This window comes from Echinops telfairi, unplaced genomic scaffold (assembly GCF_000313985.2).
Source record: "Echinops telfairi isolate 266 unplaced genomic scaffold, ASM31398v2 ScPeMD7_1;HRSCAF=3_0, whole genome shotgun sequence".
NCBI lineage: Eukaryota > Metazoa > Chordata > Mammalia > Afrosoricida > Tenrecidae > Echinops > Echinops telfairi.
In genome coordinates, this window is record NW_022103896.1 from 56,768,139 (window position 1) to 56,776,896 (window position 8,758).

At 34.6% G+C, this 8,758-nt stretch overlaps 1 non-coding gene across 1 annotated transcript; it reads right to left on the bottom strand.

Moving 5' to 3' along the window:
• Window positions 1-3,617: 3,617 nt before the first annotated feature.
• LOC115869058 lies at window positions 3,618-3,781 on the bottom strand. Its single transcript, XR_004045969.1, has one exon. It is a non-coding gene; the product is annotated as a U1 spliceosomal RNA (small nuclear RNA).
• Between the last annotated feature and the right edge of the window lie 4,977 nt (window positions 3,782-8,758).

Consider the following 8,758-nt stretch of genomic DNA (forward strand, 5'->3'; position numbering starts at 1 on the left):
TTGAAAGAATGTCTATGAACTTAATTATTCTGCTCCCTTGTTAACACAAATTACTAAAATTTCTACAAAATCCTAAATAAAATAGGATTTTTTTTTTTACCTAGTAAAAAATTCAGTTTGAGGTCAGCAAATATCCTCTCTAATTTTTTTATGCTATGCATTTGCTTGTGAATGTCATTCATTATTACTGAAGAAGAAATCAACTTATAGTATATTCAATATATATATTCAATATATGTATAGTATATTTAGTTCAACATCTTCAAAAGAAAAATATGGATATATTAGGCCAGAATGTTTGCTGATAAGCTCTATTAGATGTATGACCTATATGATCAAGAAAACGTGTCTCTGAGAACACAGGTGTTACAAATATAAGAGCATTTTTAGCAGGTTCAAGAAAAAGGAACGGAGCCCACTTGGGAAAAGCTGACGGAAGGTCACAACAAGGTTGTAAAGCTGCATTAGTTTATAATGCTTCCTTCATGTTGTAGTCCCCACACTTAGAAAACTATCTTGTACATAGTAGGTAGTCATTATGGAAGTGACTAGTTAACAATGCAATGAAATATATTAAACAATAAAACAGCTTTAAGAGTCAAGTGTGAAACTTCGTCCCCCAGTGTATAAACACATCTACTTATACATGTTTTTCTGGGAATACATTTCTGTATTATATTAATGTACACTATGTATGTATTATGGAACTCAAACAAGGTTATTCAAAATTAGTTTACTCTTTTATTTTATTTTTTTTAATCTTTTATTGAGGCTCATACAATTCTTATCACAATCTACATACACATCCATGTGTCAAGCATATTTGTACATTTGTTTCCATCATCATTCTCAAAACATTTGTTTTCTACTTGAGCCTTTGATATCAGCTCCTCATTTTCCCCCTTCCTCCCAGTCACCCCCCTTCATAACTCCTTCATCATTTATAAATTATTATTATTTTCTTATATCTTACACTATCTAATGTCACCCATCACCCTCTTTTCTGTTGTCTGTCCCCCAGGGAGGAGGTTAGATGTAGATCCTTGTAATCGGTTCCCCCTTTCTACCCCACCTTCCCTCCACCCTCCAGGTATCACCACTCTCACCACTGGTCCTGAAGGGATCATCTGTCCTGGGTTCCCGGTGTTTCCAGTTCCTATCTGTACCAATCTACATCCTCTGGTCTAGCCAGATTTGTAAGGTAGAATTGGAATCATGATAATGGGGGGAGGAAACATTTAAGAATTAGAGGAATGTTGTATGTTTCATCATTGCTACGGTGCACCCTGACTGGCTCATCTCTTCCCCGCAACCCTTCAGTAAGGGAGTGTCCAGTTGCCTACAGATGGGCTTTGGGTCTCCACTCTGCACTCACCCTCATTTAAAATGATATGATTTTTTTGGTCTTTGATGCCTGATACCTGATCCCTTCGACACCTCGTGGTCACAGGCTGGTGTGCTTCTTCCATGTGGGCTTTGTTGATCCTCAGGTAGATGGCTGCTTGTTAATCTTCAAGCATTTAAGACCCTAGACACTATATCTTTTGATAGCCGGGCACCATCAGCTTTCTTCACCACATTTGCTTATCACACATTTGTCTTCAGTGGTCGTATCAGGAAGGTGGGCACCCACTGATATGATTTTTTGTTCTTTGATGTTTGATACATGGACGCTTCTACACCTCGTGGTCACACAGGCAGGTGTGCTTCTTCTATGTGTGCCTTGATGTTTCTGAGCTAGATGGCCGCTTGTTTACCTGCAAGCCTTTAAGACCCCAGACACTATATCTTTTGATAGCTGGGCACCATCAGCTTTCTTCACCACATTTGCTTGTGCACACATTTGTCTTCAACGATCATTATTCAAATTTATGGAATTGAGATTGGAAACTGATTTTTTTCCAGAAATTGCATAAAAATTGTATTTGAGTGAATGAATCTTTGCACTTCAATCTGATGTAATGCATTATTACATTTTACATAAGTCTAAAACATTTTAAAGAAAGTATTGCCTGAAAATTTACATGTGAAGTTACAACTTTTAACAAAACCCCCAAATAAACACATGCCTCCAAATGGAGTAAAGGGTCAGAAGACCAATTTAAAAGCTAAAAAGTTAATTCCCTTAAAAAAAGAATTGGGAAATGAATAGGACCATCGTTGGTTGATTTTATGGGGGGAAAGTTAAAAGCAACCAGACTTCCGCATGAAATGGTGACATGAGCATACACATCTAACATTTCTCATTGTAGGAACTAAAATTAGGTAATAAGAAAATGCATCAGCACAAGCACTTTAATCTAGGAAGAATAAAATTAGTGTTAAAAATGTCAAGGTACATTTGTGAGCTATTATGAGAATGAAATTAATTGATACAAATTTATTCTGGGACAATATCTTATAATAGCAATATACCTAATGAGAAATGAAAGCATTAGCATTATTATTGTTTGAAAGGTGTCATGGTCATCTTCTCTGAACTGTATATAAATCAGCTTGCTTATACTTCCTAGTCCTGTGAACTACACTGTCTTATAAGAAGAAGTGACTTGCTTGGCTAGCTGGACACAGTGTTATAAGAAGAAATGATTTGGTTGGCTAGCTGGCATCTAAACTTCTTTTTATAGATGAGGGACCACCTGCAACACTGGTATTCTGTGGGCTCCTGAAGCTTTAGTTTCACCAATGCTTTCAGCGTAGCTTGGACCTATTTCTTAATACCATCGTTTTTTGATAAGATAATACCTTAAAAGTGATTGAACATCAATAAATTCCTTTCTTCTACCTTTTTTTTTTTGTATGTGGATGCTTTCTGCAACAATTAACCAATATTATACCCATTTCTCTAGAGTCAATTCTGACTTATAGTGAGTCTATGGGGCAGAATAGAATGGCCCTATGTACAACCCATGTAAGACCTTTACACGAACAGAAAGTCTTGTTCCCCATTAAATGACAGTGGGTTTGAACTGCTGACCTTATAAATTAGAAGACCAGTGCTTAACCCACTATGCCCACAAGACTCCTTACTTTGCCAGCATTTGTTGTTCTTGTTGTTAGGTGCCTTTGATAGATTCTGACTCATAGCGACCCTGTTTACAACAGAATGAAACACCTGGTCTTGAACCATCTTCAAAATTGTTATTATGTTTGAACCCATTGTTATAGCCACTGTGTCAACTCATCTTGTTCTATTTTCTGAAACCACTCTACTTACCAAGCATAATAACTTTCTCCAATGACTAGTCTCTCCTGCCAACATGCTCATAGAATGCTAAAATACTGGAACTTAATGAATGAAATTCATCTTCAGTCTATCAGCTTGATAAATGCCAATTATATTCTTCTCTTATGATTTCCTTACTCCAGATTATGTGCATTTTATTAAAATATTTTGTTATCAAGCTGTGCTTTGAAACTTTTTCCTTTCACTGCAATTTCTCCAAGTTCTAGAGCAAGTTTCAGAGTCTCATCTAATACCCATTTTGCTATTTTCATACTTTCTTATCTTTTTTGTGGCCATTGGTTTCTTCTTGTATGATATATTTGATGTCATTCCACAACTCATCCTCTTTAACCATTTGTGTTTCATATCAAATCCATTCTTTTTTATTTTTCAGGGGAGAGCGCCAACGCAGTCCCCCACTACCACAAATTATGCAATCAAGTGTCCCATATTTGGGGAAAGCACCGGTGTCAGCACAGCCGCAGTGCAATGGGTGAGCCTCGCCCTGGGAAAACCACTTCCTGATCATGCTGTCTCTCCTTCCAGGTAAAGTATTCAAATCCATTCTTGATAAGGTCTCTAAATACAAGCAGGATACAGTCAAGGTTTCCTTGGGTTCTCGTGGACTTTAAAAAAATATTATTCTGCTTTAATTGAATTTACATATGAGCAAGTAATGGTCTAATCCAGATTTGACCCCCTTATTTTCACTGAATATTTTGGGCTTCTCCATTGATTTGATTCCTGTGTTTCCATCCACTGAGTCCATGTAGATAACTTCTTTTTATGCTGTTTAAAAAAAATTGCTTCCAATGAATAAATCCTTAGTCTTATAAAATTATATTACGTAATCTGTAGCATCATTTTCATCACTAAAATTGTATTTTCCAACTATAGATTTCCTTCATCTCAGCTGTCCCCATTACAACACCAGCAATTATCAAGGCATCTTGATCACATCTTTGATTAGTTTCACAGTGCAGAAGTTGATAAAAACTTCAACTTCTTTATTCTTAGCATTAGTGGTTGGCGAATAAATTAGAGTATGGTAACTATCGTGTTAAGAGATCCTCCATGTAAGCACACAGATACTATCCTGTCACTGATAACATCATCTTTCAGGATAGACCTGGAAATGTTCTTTGTAGTGATCACTGCAAAGCTCTTTCTCTTCACTCTGTCCTTCCTGGGCTAGTAGACCACATGAGAGTCTGATTCAAAGGGGCTAGTACCAGTATATTTTAGCTCACTAATACTTAGGTTACTGACCTCTCTGCATTTCATTTTACTATTGACAACTTACAATATGCCTAGAATCATATTTTATATACCCTACATTTCAATTATTAATGGATATTTACAAATTTCAAGTTTGTGCCTTCCACTGATTGGACCTGGTCCTTACCACTCAAAGTGGAACAGAGTAACAAAAGTAAATTGGATTTTATTTGAATGCTAACTGGGCAAGCATCCTTCTAGCAGTATATTTGCTTGGTGGATGCTCCCTTTACTCCAATTTCCCATATGATATTTATGCTTATTTCTTCTAACAATAAAATGCCTGAAAGCACAGTGTATACATGAAAGAATTCTACAATCAATGTTTGATTTCTAACTGACTCCTGATCAGTCATGCATGATGATCAAGAAAGCTTCTCGTGTCAGTTTTACTCCCAGCAGGGCTTAGATTGCAATTAACATTCCAAACTATTCTTGAACCCTTGGAAACAATCAAAACACATTATAACGAACAAACAAGACTGATTATACTCAAGGCTGATTCAAATAAAAATGACTGTGGTCTTTACCACAATTCACCATTATTTCATCCCATTTTGAGATTTGCTGCATCAACAAAGGTTTCTCCTGGCACTGTATAATCATAGAATGCTGTTGCTACTGATAAGGTTTTCTAGCTCAGTACCTTTAGAAGTGAACCACTTTGTCCTCCGTTGCTTGCTCTGATGAAACCTGTCCACCATTGGTCCCCCTGATGTTATTTGAAATGCACACCACACTGACATAACTTTGAGCGGCATAGTAAGACACAAGGCACCACAGTACAACAAATTCACATTCAAGTGGTGCAAAGTAATGTATACACATAAAAAAATCGATGTGATCTAACCACTATTTAAATAAATGTAAATGAGAATTACATACTAATAGCATCTGTCAAATTGTTAAAGATTCGCTTTTTGATAAAACTCAATAATGACAAATATGTCAAATCATGGTTATTGACACTATTAGTATCAGAGTATGATTGCTAAAAACGCTATTTTGTAAAATTCTCACAATATTTGACATAGTATTTTACTCATAATACACATTAAACTACCTAAATAGATAAATACAAATTAATCAAAAAAATTGAGGATCCTTATATACGTACTTTTTTTCTTTGCAGTGCCCTTTATAACAGTATACAATTAGAAGCAACCAACATTAGAGTACTCGTTAAGTAAATTATCATTTATGCACATAACTGGTTCTTTTGCAGCAACTGAAATTGATATTTCAGCAACTGAAATTGATGTTCAAATGCTGAGAACTTAGGTTGTATTTTAAGAAAAAGAATATTCAAAGGTATACACATAATATGATTTTAATATATACAGTATAGCAAAACATTCCTTTGGATTATGCTAAACTATTTCTGCATAGTACAATAGTAATATCTATTTCTTTTAAAAGTTAGTTATTAATTATATTGGGTTTACGATTCAGTTCAGCAACTTTGAATTCAATAGTTTAAACTACTAATCAAATCCCCCAAAGTCTACCCTTCACTTGTTCATGACTTTTCTTCTTCCTCTTATGGAATACCACTTTCATTCAAGTTGACACCTGTCAACAATCTAGCTCGTTGTATTATCTTCCTTCTTATGACTTCCATCCCCTATCCCTTGGTCATCTCCAAAACATACTTCCTTGCTATGAAAGTCTTGATCTTGTTTTGTTTCATTTTTTGGTGGTGGTGTGTTTTTTTCCCCCTATTTTAACAGTCATTTCATACGATACTGGTCCTTTTTGATTGGCTAATTTAACTCAGTATGATATCGTCCAGGTCTACCCATGCCATGAGGTGCCTTGTTATTTCATCATTGCTTTTTAGTCATTTGTAATATCATAATATTCCATTGTACATATGATTTCTTCATGCATTCTTGTACTGAAGGGCCTTTAAACCGTTTCCTTATTTTTCCATCTTTCTTGCTATGGAGGACAGCGCCACATTGAACATGAATGTGCATATGTCTTCCGTGCTACGACTTACTTATCTAGGATTATATATATCAGCAGAGATAGTGTCGTTTTCCACAATGGCTATACATATTTGCAGTCTCACCAGCACTGTATGAGGGTTCCAATCTCTCTGCAGCCTTGCTGGCATTTTTTATTTGCTGGTTTTGTTTGTCTGTTTTTGTTTTAATTTGGCTGTCATCGTCAATATAAGGTGGTGGTTTTTTTGGTTTTTTAAACACTGTTTTCACAGTGTTCCATTTATATCAAATTAACTATAACCAGCATGTATTTTTGGAAGTTAAGAACGAAGAGGGATATTAAATATAAAGCAAACTTGAAAGATCATCAAGAGAAAGTTCTTTAACTTCAAATGTTACAGCCACATTAATGTATTCTATGCAAGAATAAAATAAATTTTTCACCTTTGAACACTTATACTGCATTAATCTAGATTTTATGTGACAAATGATTTTTTAACCATAATTTATTTATATTTTCAAATCCTTTATTATTCTTGAAATTCATTAAGTCAGAGTTCATGTTTTATTCCTTTTTAAATACTATGCATTATTTCTGCATCGGATGATGAATCATGCTTGCTGAAGCCTTTTGAATTAATATCTAACTTAATTGCAAAATCACATTTCAGAAGCAAATGTTCATAATTGTTGGATTAGTATCAGAATGGGTAACATGTATGTATCTTAATATATTAATACTCATATCATTGGAAAAAGTAGGATGCTTATTAATTTGATTCATGAGTTTTTCTTGAAAAGACATTTGGTGCTAGTTGCTTCAGGATGCCTAGTAAAAATTTTGAAATGTTAGCAATTCGTTTATGTTTTAATGGAAAGATTGAACTTCTCTTTCTTGTCTTTTCTTTCTTTGATTCCTTTTTTACTTGGGTTTTCTTCTCTTGGGTTGTTTTATTTTATTTTTAATAGATTTATTGGCTTATACTTCGCATAACCTGCAATTTAGTTGTTTAATCATATTAATAAGTTGTGGGCATCAATTTCACAATCAATTTCACAAAATTTTCTTCTTTTTGATAGTCATTGTTATTGGCCCCATTTTCCCTCAAACTCCATGCCATACCCCTACATAATTATTAATCCAGCTACTGATTTGGGGTTTCCACTGTTACCCATAGCCGTCTGCAAGCCAGGTGTTCACAATTCAAGCTCCTATAGAGTTCCCTCCTTCAAATTTGGATTTTATTATTTACAATCCTTGGATAACACAGGATGGTGAGCTTCTTCTACAGGAACTTTGTCAAAGCCTCACTTACGCAGCTGTGTGTTTGGCCAAAATGCTTTTAAGACCCCAGCCTCTTATTTCTTGTAGCCAGGCACCATCTGTTTCATTTCATAACACTTTGCTGTCGCACACACATCTTCAGTGATTTCTTCATGCAGGCTTAGGGCCATGTCATAAGAACGAATTCTTCTTAGTTTAGGGCTAGAATTTCGTGCAAACCCAATATCCAATCATATACCTACAGTTTATATATATTTATGATTCACTTCAGAGAAACATTATTATTTTGTGATCTAGAATATCATAAATCATCCCTCTGGGACATAAGTTGATTCTATTGAAAGTGCCATTAATTTAGTCAATGTTACAGAATTTTAATGACTGTTGGGAAAAGGAAATTATATAAGTATGAATTGGCTTCAAACTATACTAAATGAATTGTTGACTTGTAGAGATTAAATGCTAGTTGAGTGACTGGACACTACACCAACAATTGAGGTTGGTGATAGGGAAAATCTTTAAATAACACTCATTCATTCACAAAAGCACAAAATCACACCTGTGAGATTAACATGTGCCATAAGAAAATAAGGATGTTATTTATAATGGTTATAATGGCTACATCAACACTGTGCATAGATAACGTTTTAACATTGAAGACAGACATCAAGGTTAATTTTGTGAAAGTGAAAAAGAAATCACACATGCAAAAAAAATTGAGTAGCAAACATTACGTATGACAGGACATTCATTTTAATAAGTATTTGGTAAATATTTAAATATTAATAGCCTTATACCAAATGATTTGTTATTCACAAAATGTGGAAGGATTTTTTGGGGAGAGGTTTGGTGGGGTTTTTTTGGTGTTTTAATTAAAACACTCGTGTAGGGTGTTTTAAATAATATATTGGGTGAGAACATTCAAAAATAAAAATTAATCTGATGGATAGATTGATTTTCTCAGGGTGAAGAACATAGTGTGGAATTAACTGCAAAAATACATATATATTATATATATAT